The following is a 12,975-nucleotide window of genomic DNA, read 5'->3' on the forward strand; positions in this document are numbered from 1 at the left end:
TAGAACTCTGCTAGAGAATGTTAGCATGGTCACATCTGGTGGCTCATCCATTGAAAAAGTGTCATCCTACAAATACCGAGATATCTGATTGGATGACAAGTTGAAGCTTGTTCAGGCCACTTTTCTCTCTGTAATTAATTATGGTGACTTGTTGTACTGTATATGCATGCAGCCTCCTCTGTTTGACAGAGACTGGACTCTGTTTATCATGCAGCCTCCTCTGTCTGACAGAGACTGGACTCTGTTTATCATGCAGCCTCCTCTGTCTGACAGAGACTGGACTCTGTTTATCATACAGCCTCCTCTGTCTTACAGAGACTGGACTCTGTTTATCATACAGCCTCCTCTGTCTGACAGAGACTGGACTCTGTTTATCATACAGCCTCCTCTGTCTGACAGAGACTGGACTCTGTTTATCATACAGCCTCCTCTGTCTGACAGAGACTGGACTCTGTTTATCATACAGCCTCCTCTGTCTAACAGAGACTGGACTCTGTTTATCATGCAGCCTCCTCTGTCTAACAGAGACTGGACTCTGTTTATCATGCAGCCTCCTCTGTCTGACAGAGACTGGACTCTGTTTATCATACAGCCTCCTCTGTCTGACAGAGACTGGACTCTGTTTATCATGTAGCCTCCTCTGTCTGACAGAGACTGGACTCTGTTTATCATGCAGCCTCCTCTGTCTGACAGAGACTGGACTCTGTTTATCATGTAGCCTCCTCTGTCTGACAGAGACTGGACTCTGTTTATCATGTAGCCTCCTCTGTCTGACAGAGACTGGACTCTGTTTATCATGCAGCCTCCTCTGTCTGACAGAGACTGGACTCTGTTTATCATGCAGCCTCCTCTGTCTGACAGAGACTGGACTCTGTTTATCATACAGCCTCCTCTGTTTATCATACAGCCTCCTCTGTCTTACAGAGACTGGACTCTGTTTATCATACAGCCTCCTCTGTCTAACAGAGACTGGACTCTGTTTATCATACAGCCTCCTCTGTCTTACAGAGACTGGACTCTGTTTATCATACAGCCTCCTCTGTCTGACAGAGACTGGACTCTGTTTATCATACAGCCTCCTCTGTCTTAACAGAGACTGGACTCTGTTTATCATGTAGCCTCCTCTGGAATAGTCTACAATCCATGCTTCATCTAGATGTGTTAGTGCCTCTGAATGAATTTAAAATATTGATGGGAGACTCTATTACAGAGGAGTGTTAATGCTTTATTTAGGCTGGATCACGTTGTTGTCTGTTTTAATTCTGTAACGTAGTGATTGTTGCTGCCTTCTTGACCAGGTCTCCCTTGTAAAAGAGACTCTGGTTCTCAATGGGCTTTTCCTGGTTAAATAAAGGTGATTGCTTTTTATTTTTTTATAAAAAATGTTTGGTGGGACATTGATGGGATATTCTCCTTATTCGGAGAAAACTGGACACATGAATGATCTTGCTCGGTTCCCATGAAACTTGTTAAGAACATGAATGTCTTATGTTCAGAGAACATGGTAAACACGTTCTGGGTTAGATCTATTAGAAATGAAGGGAATGGCCTCCAGGAAACGTTCCTCGCACATCACGGGAACGTTCCTGTGAAACTGGTAACGACCTAAGGAGTTCCTCTGAAGGGAACGTTCTCGAAAGTTGTGGGAATGTTTTTTATGTTAGCTGGGATGAGATAAAATAAAAAAAGTTTCGTAAAAACATTTAAGATAACCGGGGCTGACAGGTAGAATTTAGTTTCGGTCTTCTCTGGCCGACCCTCCTGTACAGTAGGTGGCGGTAATGCACCATAACGTTGGATTCCAAACGCCGATAAACCCCACAGAAGAAGAGTAAACTTTAGGCACGCCCCCTTTGGCTCACCGGCGCACCCCCCCAGCCTTCTCACCTGCCCTGTCCGCCTCCACAGCTGTCGTCAATGGACAAATGCTGTAGCAAGGATCATGGTGGCGAAAAGTCTAGTGTCTTTAGTGTTTCTAATTTGTTGCATCGTTGGAACCGAGAACAATAAAGGTGGGTGAGAGATTGAGATGTATTTTTTATTGCCTAGGTGATAACCTTCTTCGTTACGCTTGGTACCTGTTGCGATTACAAAGCCTCGCTAATTTGATTGTGAAATGTAGCCTACCTGATAACAAGGCTACTTTGTCTATCATACCGTTTAACTCTACTTATTAATCACTAATAGAGGCTATTTCACAACTCTCCGCGAAACGTTGTGCTTCCGCACAAAATAATTACCTTTGTGAGCGCTTGTTATAAATTCTGATCCAGGCTCGGTCTTATTGTTTCTGATGTGCCTGAAGGTTTGGGCTGTGATGGTAAGAGCTGATCCTAAATCACTTTGTGATGCGTGGAACCGAATATGAAACGTCGGCTCAACAAATACAACATGGAATGTGGCACACCACAAAAATATATATATTTTGAAAAATGTCATTTCCCTTGTTTAGAGACTAACATTTTTTTATATTTTCTTTAGTTTTGCTATTTTTATTTAAGGTTAACAAATAGAAAGTGGGAAGTTTACTTTAGTTTTTGTGTTCTGGAAGCCAAGAGAACTAGCTACAGATTGTTACATCAGATAATGTGAAGAGGACTGGCCAACCCTCAGAGCCTGGTTCCTATCTGGGTTTCTAATCTCCACCTGGCACAGCCAGAAGAGGACTGGCCACCCCTCATAGCCTGGTTCCTCTCTTGGTTTCTAATCTCCACCTGGCACAGCCAGAAGAGGACTGGCCACCCCTCATAGCCTGGTTCCTCTCTAGGTTTCTAATCTCCACACGGCACAGCCAGAAGAGGACTGGCCACCCCGCATAGCCTGGTTCCTGTCTAGGTTTCTAATCTCCACCTGGCACAGCCAGAAGAGGACTGGCCACCCCTCATAGCCTGGTTCCTGGCTTTCTATGGAATTTTTCCTAGCCACTGTGCTTCTACACCTGCATTGCTTCCTGTTTGGGGTTTTAGGCTGGGTTTCTGTACAGCACTTTGAGATATCAGCTGATGTAAGAAGGGCTATATAAATACATTTGATTTCATTTAAACAAATATTTTTGGTATCTGTTACTGGGAGTTACAGGTTAGATACTGTTTGGCACAGAGAAGTGTTATCTACTTCCTCAATTCATGGAAACAGGACACTTTTAAAATGTCTGTGTTCAGTTGCAGAGGGTCCATAATGAATGTAGAAGATTAATATATACTTTTTTTTTAGGAAATGTTTCTGGCTATGTTGTTGCTACGGTGGCTCACGAGAGGCAAACAACAGTAATATTGCTGCATTTTTTTTTTTTTCTTCTAGTTTTTCAAGCCCCGGTCTTTAGGGAGTATGAGAGCACAGACGGTCGCTTCACCTAGCCGATATCTGCCAGGAGAAAACTGAACCTGGGGTGCTTCCCACTGGGCAGCTGTAGAATGGTGTTGTTGGTGGTAGATAATGTGGCAATTATTTCCCCCTCACAGAAGTTTATTTAAATAGCAGCCTAAACAAAACTATATGCCACAATTTCAATGATTTTACTTTGTTACAGTTCATAAAAGGAAATCAGTCAATTGAAATAAATGTATCAAGCCCTAATCTATGGAGTTCACATGACTGGGCAGGGGCTCGGCCATGGGTGGGCCTAGGAGGGCTTAGGCCCACCCTCAGGGGAGCCAAGCCCAGCCAATCATAGTGTCCCCCCACCCCCTCCCCACAAAAGGGCTTTATTACAGACAGAAATACTCCTCAGTTTCATCAGCTGTCCGGGTGGCTGATCTCAGACGATCCCACAGGTGAAGAAGCCAGATGTGGAGGTCCTGGGCTGGTGGAGGTCCTGGGCTGGTGGGGATCCCGGGCTGGTGGAGGTCCTGGGCTGGTGGCGGTCCCGGGCTGGTGTGGTAACACGTGGTCTGCAGTTGGGAGGCCAGTTGGACGTAATAGAAAAATTCTTTAAAAAGATGTTGGAGGCATTTTTTTGGTAGAGAAATTAACATAACATTCTCAGGCAACATCTCTGGTGGACATTCCTGCAGTCAGCATGCCAATTGCACACTCCCTCAGAACTTGAGACGGCTGTGGCATTGTGTTGTGTGACAAACCTGCACATTTTTGTGGCCTTTTATTGTCCCCAGCACAAGGTGCACCTGTGTAATGATCATCCTGTTTATTCGGCTTCTTGATATGCCACACCTGTCAGGTGGATGAATTATCTTGGCAAAGAAGAAATGCTCACAAACAGTGATTTATTTTTTGTGTGTATGGAATTTTTGTGCATTTTCCATACGCACAACAATGTTCTCAAAATACTCTGTCAAAAAATATTTAAAAAAAAATATATATATATATATATTAATAAAAATGAGATGCCTTAAATATTGTGGTTGCATAAGTATTCAGCCCCATTGTTTAGGCCTAAATTAGTTTAGGAGTCAAATTTGGATGAAGAAATCACACACAAGTTATATGGATTCACTCTGTGTGAAATAAGAGGTTGACGTGTTTTTAAAAAATGACTTCCTCTATCCCCCATACGTACATACATCCGTCCGTAAGGTCCCTCAGTCAACTATTGAATTTCAATCACACATTCAACTACAAAGACCAAGGGAGCTTTTGGAAAGCCTCATAAAGAAGGACAGTGATTGGTAGATGGGTCACAATAACAAATCAAACATTGAAGGGCAGTGATTGGTCGATGGGTCACAATAACAAATCAGACATTGAAGGGCAGTGATTGGTCGATGGGTCACAATAACAAATCAGACAGTGAATATCTCTTTTAGCTCGGTCAAGTTAATGATGATGCAGTGGATGATGTATTAAACCACACAGACACATCAAAGATCCAGTCGTCCTTCTGAACTGAGCTGCAGGACAGGAATGAACCTGGATGTTACCATGAGGTCATTGGTGATTTTAAAACATGGCTGTGATGGAGAACTGAGGATGAATCAACATTGTAGTGACTCAACAATAACGACTTAAATGACATTGAAAAATATACATTATCAAAATATTCCAAAACATTTTGTATGCAACAGGGCAGCAAGTAGTTCTGTTAAAACTATTAAAAAAAAATTTTTTTTAAAGAACACACTTTTTGTCCAAATGCACCAAAATAATGTGGACAAACACATCACTAAGTTAAGGCGTCCACATGCTTCCCAGCCGAAACAGTTCAGTTTGTTATTATATTATGACAACATTTTGTGACATTCGTGTTAGTTTTGGCAATAATCGCGCGACTACAATCTCCTTGAAATAAAGTCAAAATGAATGACAGATTTCTTGAGTCCTTTTAGATTAATTTTAGATGAATTCTGACTATATTTAGGAAGTGTATACTGGCTATGGCGTCTCAAAATGGACAAACAGTACAATTGACGCTTTTTTTTCATGTTTTTCAAGTGAATATCTTTTAAGGGAGTATGTGAGCAGACTCGTTCAGCTAGCATAGCTCGGCTAGGCGCCAGTGAAACTTAAGCATGCTCACACCTGAACTGCCTCCTTATTTTCAAGCATGGTGGTGGAGGCTGCATCATGTTATGGGTATGCTTGACATCGTTATGGACTAGGGAGTTTTTCAGAATAAAAATCAATGGGATTGTGCTAAGCACAGGCAAAATCCTAGAGGAAAACCTGCTTCAGTTTGCTTTACACCAGAGACTGGTAGAGGAATTCACCTTTCAGCAGGACAATCTAAAACACAAGGCCAAATCTACACTGGAGTTACTTACCATGACGTCAGTGAATGTTGGCCACTCAGGTAACAGGTTTGACTTAAGTCTACTTGACTATCTATGGCAAGACTTTGAAACTGCTGTTTAGCTGTGATTCCCAACATCTTGACAGAGCTTAAAGAATAATGGCTAATATTGCACAATACAGGTGTGGTACAGCTCTTAGAGACTTACCCAGAAAGACTCACAGCTGTAATCGCTCTTAGAGACTTACCCAGAAAGACTCACAGCTGGAATCACTCTGAGAGAATTACCCAGAAAGACTCACAGCTGGAATCAGAAAGCTCTTAGAGAATTACCCAGAAAGACTCTGCTGTAATCACTCTTAGAGACTTACCCAGAAAGACTCACAGCTGGAATCACTCTGAGAGAATTACCTCACAGCTGGAATCACTCTTACCCAGAAAGACTCTTAGAGACTTACCCAGAAAGACACAGCTGGAATCACTCTTAGAGACTTACCCAGAAAGACACAGCTGGAATCGCTCTTAGAGACTTACCCAGAAAGACTCAGCTGGAAGCTCTTAGAGACTTACCCAGAAAGACACAGCTGGAACTCTTAGAGACTTACCCAGAAAGAAAGCTGGAATCACTCTTAGAGACTTACCCAGAAAGACACAGCTGGAATCGCTCTTAGAGACTTACCCAGAAAGTCACAGCTGGAATCACTCTTGCCAAAGGTGAAAGTCACAGCTGGAATCGCTGCCAAAGGTGTTTTTTTTAACATGTATTGATTCAAGGAAGTCTTATGCAAAGACTTTATTTTCTATTAATCTTTTTAAAATAATTACAAAATAAACTTTGACATCAGAGTATTTTGTGTAGATTGTTTATATAAAAAAAAGACAATTAACCATTTGAATGCCACGTTGTAACACAATAAAATGTGATGAAATCCAAGGAGACTTGGCCCTGTATTTATGCTGCAAGGTGACTTGTAGATCAGTCCGTCTCCATTCACCTTTCAGGTCGGCTTCAATGTCGACGGCACCTCATGAGTCACCTCTACTCAGCAATGCATCAGGTTTCCACTCATTTATTTAACTTGGGACCATGCCAGTATGTCATCATTGACACATTTCAGTAGATTGATTTGTTTTTTACTTGATGAATTAGCTGTTTTGTTTGATTGGCCGGTTAGACTTTGGCTGTGTGTCATCTTGGCCATTCAGGACATTGGCCGTTGGAACACGTTGGAACACGAGTTGGCCGTTGGAACACGAGTTGGCCACTAGTTCATGGCTGTTCTTTCTACCCTTTTCAGATATTTTTAATGGACAAACATCTAAACTTTCCAGCTACACGGTTGTAAAGCCTCAGCTTGTTCACAGGAGATGGGCAAGAAATGCCGACAGACGTCCTGACTGGGGAAAGGTAAGGTTTCCTCTACGGGTCTCCCAACTCGTGGTTAGACACATGATGGTAAATGACCACGGGTGTATTTTCATGTGACTGTGTTGTGTTGGAACTCATTTCAGACTGAAGAACCAGAGGAACGTTCTTATTCATTGATCATTGACAACAAGGAACATTTCCTACATCTACAAAAGAACACGTATGTCAGTTTATTTTCTATTACGTACTAGTGATGACTTACGTACTAGTGATGACCTTACGTACTAGTGATGACCTTACGTACTAGTGATGACCTTACGTACTAGTGATGACCTTACGTACTAGTGATGACCTTACGTACTGGTGATGACCTTACGTACTAGTGATGACCTTACGTACTGGTGATGACCTTACGTACTAGTGATGACCTTACGTACTAGTGATGACCTTTACGTACTAGTGATGACCTTACGTACTAGTGATGACCTTACGTACTAGTGATGACCTTACGTACTAGTGATGACCTTACGTACTAGTGATGACCTTACGTACTAGTGATGACCTTACGTACTAGTGATGACCTTACGTACTAGTGATGACCTTACGTAGTAGTGACCTTACATACTAGCAATGACCTTACGTACTAGCAATGACCTTACGTACTAGCAATGACCTTACGTACTAGTGATGACCTTACGTACTAGTGACCTTACATACTAGCAATGACCTTACGTACTAGTAATGACCTTACGTACTAGTAATGACCTTACGTACTAGCAATGACCTTACGTACTAGCAATGACCTTACGTACTAGCAATGACCTTACGTACTAGCAATGACCTTACGTACTAGCAATGACCTTACGTAGTAGTGACCTTACGTACTAGCGACCTTACGTACTGGCGATGACCTTACGTACTGGCGATGACCTTACGTACTGGTGATGACCTTACGTACTAGTGATGACCTTACGTACTAGTGATGACCTTACGTACTAGTGATGACCTTACGTACTAGTGATGACCTTACGTACTAGTGATGACCTTACGTACTAGTAATGACCTTACGTACTAGTAATGACCTTACGTACTAGTGATGACCTTAAGGTCACACAATTCTATTATTGTGGAGTGATCAGTGTATTTCTTCTTTTGTCATCAGAGAGTTTTTATCCAAAAGCTTTGTTCAGTTTTCCCATGATGCCACTGGGAATCTGACGCCTACATATCCTAAACCTGATGTAAGTGGCAGAGTCTACGTTACAGAATGACATTGTGTGGATTGTAAAGGGGAGACTCGGGTGGGAGGTGGACTGACGAGCTGGGTGGGATGGGAGGGGGACTGACGAGCTGGGTGGGGTGGGAGCTGGGGGGGGGACTGACGAGCTGGGTGGGGTGGGGGAGGGGACTGACGAGCTGGGTGGGAGGGGGACTGACGAGCTGGGTGGGGTGGGAGGGGGACTGACGAGCTGGGTGGGGTGGGAGGGGGACTGACGAGCTGGGTGGGGTGGGAGGGGGACTGACGAGCTGGGTGGGGTGGGAGGGGGACTGAGAGCTGGGTGGGGTGGGAGGGGGGACTGGGTGGGGTGGGAGGGAGGGGGAGAGCTGGGTGGGGTGGGAGGGGGACTGAGAGCTGGGTGGGAGGGGGACTGACGAGCTGGGTGGGGTGGGAGGGAGGGGGACTGACGAGCTGGGTGGGGTGGGAGGGAGGGGGACTGACGAGCTGGGTGGGGTGGGAGGGGGACTGACGAGCTGGGTGGGGTGGGAGGGGGACTGAGAGCTGGGTGGGGTGGGAGGGGGACTGATGAGCTGGGTGGGGTGGGAGGGGGGGAGCTGGGGGGACTGAGAGCTGGGTGGGGTGGGAGGGGGGGAGCTGGGGGACTGGGAGGGGGCTGGGTGGGGTGGGAGGGAGGGGGACTGAGAGCTGGGTGGGGTGGGAGGGGGACTGATGAGCTGGGTGGGGTGGGAGGGGGACTGATGAGCTGGGTGGGGTGGGAGGGAGGGGGACTGAGAGCTGGGTGGGGTGGGAGGGGGGGACTGACTGAGAGCTGGGTGGGGTGGGAGGGGGGGACTGACGAGCTGGGTGGGGTGGGAGGGGGGACTGACGAGCTGGGTGGGGTGGGAGGGGGACTGACGAGCTGGGTGGGGTGGGAGGGGGACTGACGAGCTGGGTGGGGTGGGAGGGAGCTGGGTGGGGTGGGGGGGACTGACGAGCTGGGTGGGGTGGGAGGGAGCTGGGTGGGGTGGGAGGGAGCTGGGGGGGACTGACGAGCTGGGTGGGGTGGGAGGGAGCTGGGTGTGGTGGGGGGGACTGACGAGCTGGGTGGGGTGGGAGGGAGGGGGACTGACGAGCTGGGTGGGTGGGGGGTGGGAGGGAGGGGGACTGACGAGCTGGGTGGGGTGGGAGGGAGGGGGACTGACGAGCTGGGTGGGGTGGGGAGGGGGACTGACGAGCTGGGTGGGGTGGGAGGGAGGGGGACTGACGAGCTGGGTGGGGTGGGAGGGGGACTGAGAGCTGGGTGGGAGGGAGGGGGTGGGCTGGGTGGGGTGGGAGGGGGACTGAGAGCTGGGTGGGGTGGGAGGGGGGGACTGGGAGGGGACTGAGCTGGGTGGGGTGGGAGGGGGGGAGCTGGGTGGGGTGGGGGACTGACGAGCTGGGTGGGGTGGGAGGGAGGGGGACTGACGAGCTGGGTGGGGTGGGAGGGGGACTGAGAGCTGGGTGGGGTGGGAGGGGGACTGAGAGCTGGGTGGGGTGGGAGGGGGACTGAGAGCTGGGTGGGGTGGGAGGGGGGACTGACGAGCTGGGTGTGGTGGGCTGGCAGGATGCGAGTGGGGGGGGATACATACATACATATACTACCAGTCAAAAGCTGGACACACCTTCTCATTCAAGGGTTTTTCTTTATTTTTACTATATCCTACATTGTAGAATAATAGTGAAGACGTCAAAACTATGAAATGACACATATGGAATCATGTAGTAACCAAAAATGTGTTAAACAAAAATATATTTAATATCCTTCAAAGTAGCCACCCTTTGCCTTGATGACAGCTTAGTACGCTCTTGGCATTCTCTCAACCAGCTTCCCTGGAATGCTTTTCCAACAGTCTTGAAGGAGTTCCCACATATGCTGAGCACTTGTTGGCTGCTTTTCCTTCACTCTGCAGTCTAACTCATCCCAAACCATCTCAATTGGGTTGAGGTTGGGTGATTGTGGAGGCCAGGTCATCTGATGCAGCACTCCATCACTCTCCTTCTTGCTCAAATAGCCCTAACACAGACTGGAGGTGTATTGGGTCATTGTCCTGTTGAAAAACAAACGATAGTCCCACTAAGCGCAAACCAGATGGGATGGTGTATTTCTGCAGAATGCTGTGGCAGCCATGCTGGTTAAGTGTTACTTGAATTCTAATAAGTCACAAGCAGTGTCACCAGCCAAGCACCATCGTCACACCACCACCTCCGTGCTTCACGTGTGAAACACACATGCTGAGATCATCCGTTCACCTACACTGCGTCTCACAAAGACACAGCGATTGGAACCAAAAATCTCCAATTTCGACTCATCAGACCAAAGGACAGATTTCCACCGGTCTAATGTCCATTGCTTGTGTTTCTTGGCCCAAGCACACCTGTTAATTGAAATGCATTCCAGGTGACTACCTCATAAAGCTGGTTGAGAGAATGCCAAGAGTGTGCAAAGCTGTCATCAAGGAAAAGAGTGGCTACTTTGAAGAATATGAAATATATTTTGATTTGTTTTGTTACTACATGATTCCATATGTGTTATTTCATAGTTTTGATGTCTTCACTATTATTCTACAATGTAGAAAATAGTTAAAAATAAAGAAAAACCCTTGAATGAGAAGGTGTGTCCAACCTTCTGACTGGTACTTTACATGCATACGTTATGGCCGCATATCTCTACATGGTGTTTTTAAATGACATGCCTGTTTATAGGTGTGTGTGTGTGTGTGTGTGTGTGTGTGTGTGTGTGTGTGTGTGTGTGTGTTTTGCAGGTCCATTGTTATTACCATGGGGATGTGGAGGATCATGAAGAATCTTTGGTCGCCCTCAGCACCTGCTCAGGCCTCAGGTCTGTCTCTCATTCACTTATATATAATAATACTAACTCTCAGTACCTACTGACCTCAGGTCTGTCTCTCATTCACTTATATATAATAATACTAACTCTCAGTACCTACTGACCTCAGGTCTGTCTCTCATTCACTTATATATAATAATACTAACTCTCAGTACCTACTGACCTCAGGTCTATCTCTCATTCACTTATATATAATAATACTAACTCTCAGTACCTACTGACCTCAGGTCTGTCTCTCATTCACTTATATATAATAATACTAACTCTCAGTACCTACTGACCTCAGGTCTATCTCTCATTCACTTATATATAATAATACTAACTCTCAGTACCTACTGACCTCAGGTCTGTCTCTCATTCACTTATATATAATAATACTAACTCTCAGTACCTACTGACCTCAGGTCTGTCTCTCATTCACTTATATATAATAATACTAACTCTCAGTACCTACTGACCTCAGGTCTGTCTCTCATTCACTTATATATAATAATACTAACTCTCAGTACCTACTGACCTCAGGTCTGTCTCTCATTCACTTATATATAATAATACTAACTCTCAGTACCTACTGACCTCAGGTCTGTCTCTCATTCACTTATATATAATAATACTAACCCTAAACTACAGAGGACCATGTTCTACTAACTGAACTACAGAGGACCGTGTTCTACTAACTGAACTACAGAGGACCGTGTTCTACTAACTGAACTACAGAGGACCGTGTTCTACTAACTGAACTACAGAGGACCGTGTTCTACTAACTGAACTACAGAGGACCGTGTTCTACTAACTGAACTACAGAGGACCGTGTTCTACTAACTGAACTACAGAGGACCGTGTTCTACTAACTGAACTACAGAGGACCGTGTTCTACTAACTGAACTACAGAGGACCGTGTTCTACTAACTGAACTACAGAGAACCGTGTTCTACTAACTGAACTACAGAGAACCGTGTTCTACTAACTGAACTACAGAGGACCGTGTTCTACTAACTGAACTACAGAGGACCGCGTTCTACTAACTGAACTACAGAGGACCGCGTTCTACTAACTGAACTACAGAGGGCCGCGTTCTACTAACTGAACTACAGAGGGCCGCGTTCTACTAACTGAACTACAGAGGACCGCGTTCTACTAACTGAACTACAGAGGACCGCGTTCTACTAACTGAACTACAGAGGGCCGCGTTCTACTAACTACAGAGGACCGCGTTCTACTAACTACAGAGGACCGCGTTCTACAGAGGACTACTAACAGAGGACCGCGTTCTACTAACTACAGAGGACCGCGTTCTACTAACTACAGAGGACCGCGTTCTACTAACTACAGAGGACCGCGTTCTACTAACTACAGAGGACCGCGTTCTACTAACTGAACTACAGAGGACCACATGTTTTTGTATTTGTAGACCTGTACATAGGGGTTGTGTCTTATTCCACATCCAGTGTTCCAATCAGAGGGCTTGAAGTGTCTCTTAACAAGGAAGTTTTCCAGTCCTCTTAATAGTTTCCTGGTTTGTCTAACCAGTTATCCTGACTTTCCCTGTCCTCTAATAGTTTCCTGGTTTGTCTAACCAGTTATCCTGACTTTCCCAGTCCTCTAATAGTTTACTGGTTTGTCTAACCAGTTATCCTGACTTTCCCAGTCCTCTAATAGTTTCCTGGTTTGTCTAACCAGTTATCCTGACTTTCCCTGTCCTCTAATAGTTTCCTGGTTTGTCTAACCAGTTATCCTGACTTTCCCAGTCCTCTAATAGTTTACTGGTTTGTCTAACCAGTTATCCTGACTTTCCCAGTCCTCTAATAGTTTAC

General features: G+C 45.7%; 1 pseudogene; it reads left to right on the forward strand.

Annotated features, from left to right (window-relative positions):
• The first annotated feature begins 1,855 nt into the window (after window positions 1-1,855).
• LOC112222598 overlaps window positions 1,856-12,975 on the forward strand; it is a 33,155-nt pseudogene continuing 22,035 nt past the window's right edge.

This window comes from Oncorhynchus tshawytscha, unplaced genomic scaffold (genome assembly GCF_018296145.1).
Source record: "Oncorhynchus tshawytscha isolate Ot180627B unplaced genomic scaffold, Otsh_v2.0 Un_contig_2459_pilon_pilon, whole genome shotgun sequence".
Lineage (NCBI taxonomy): Eukaryota > Metazoa > Chordata > Actinopteri > Salmoniformes > Salmonidae > Oncorhynchus > Oncorhynchus tshawytscha.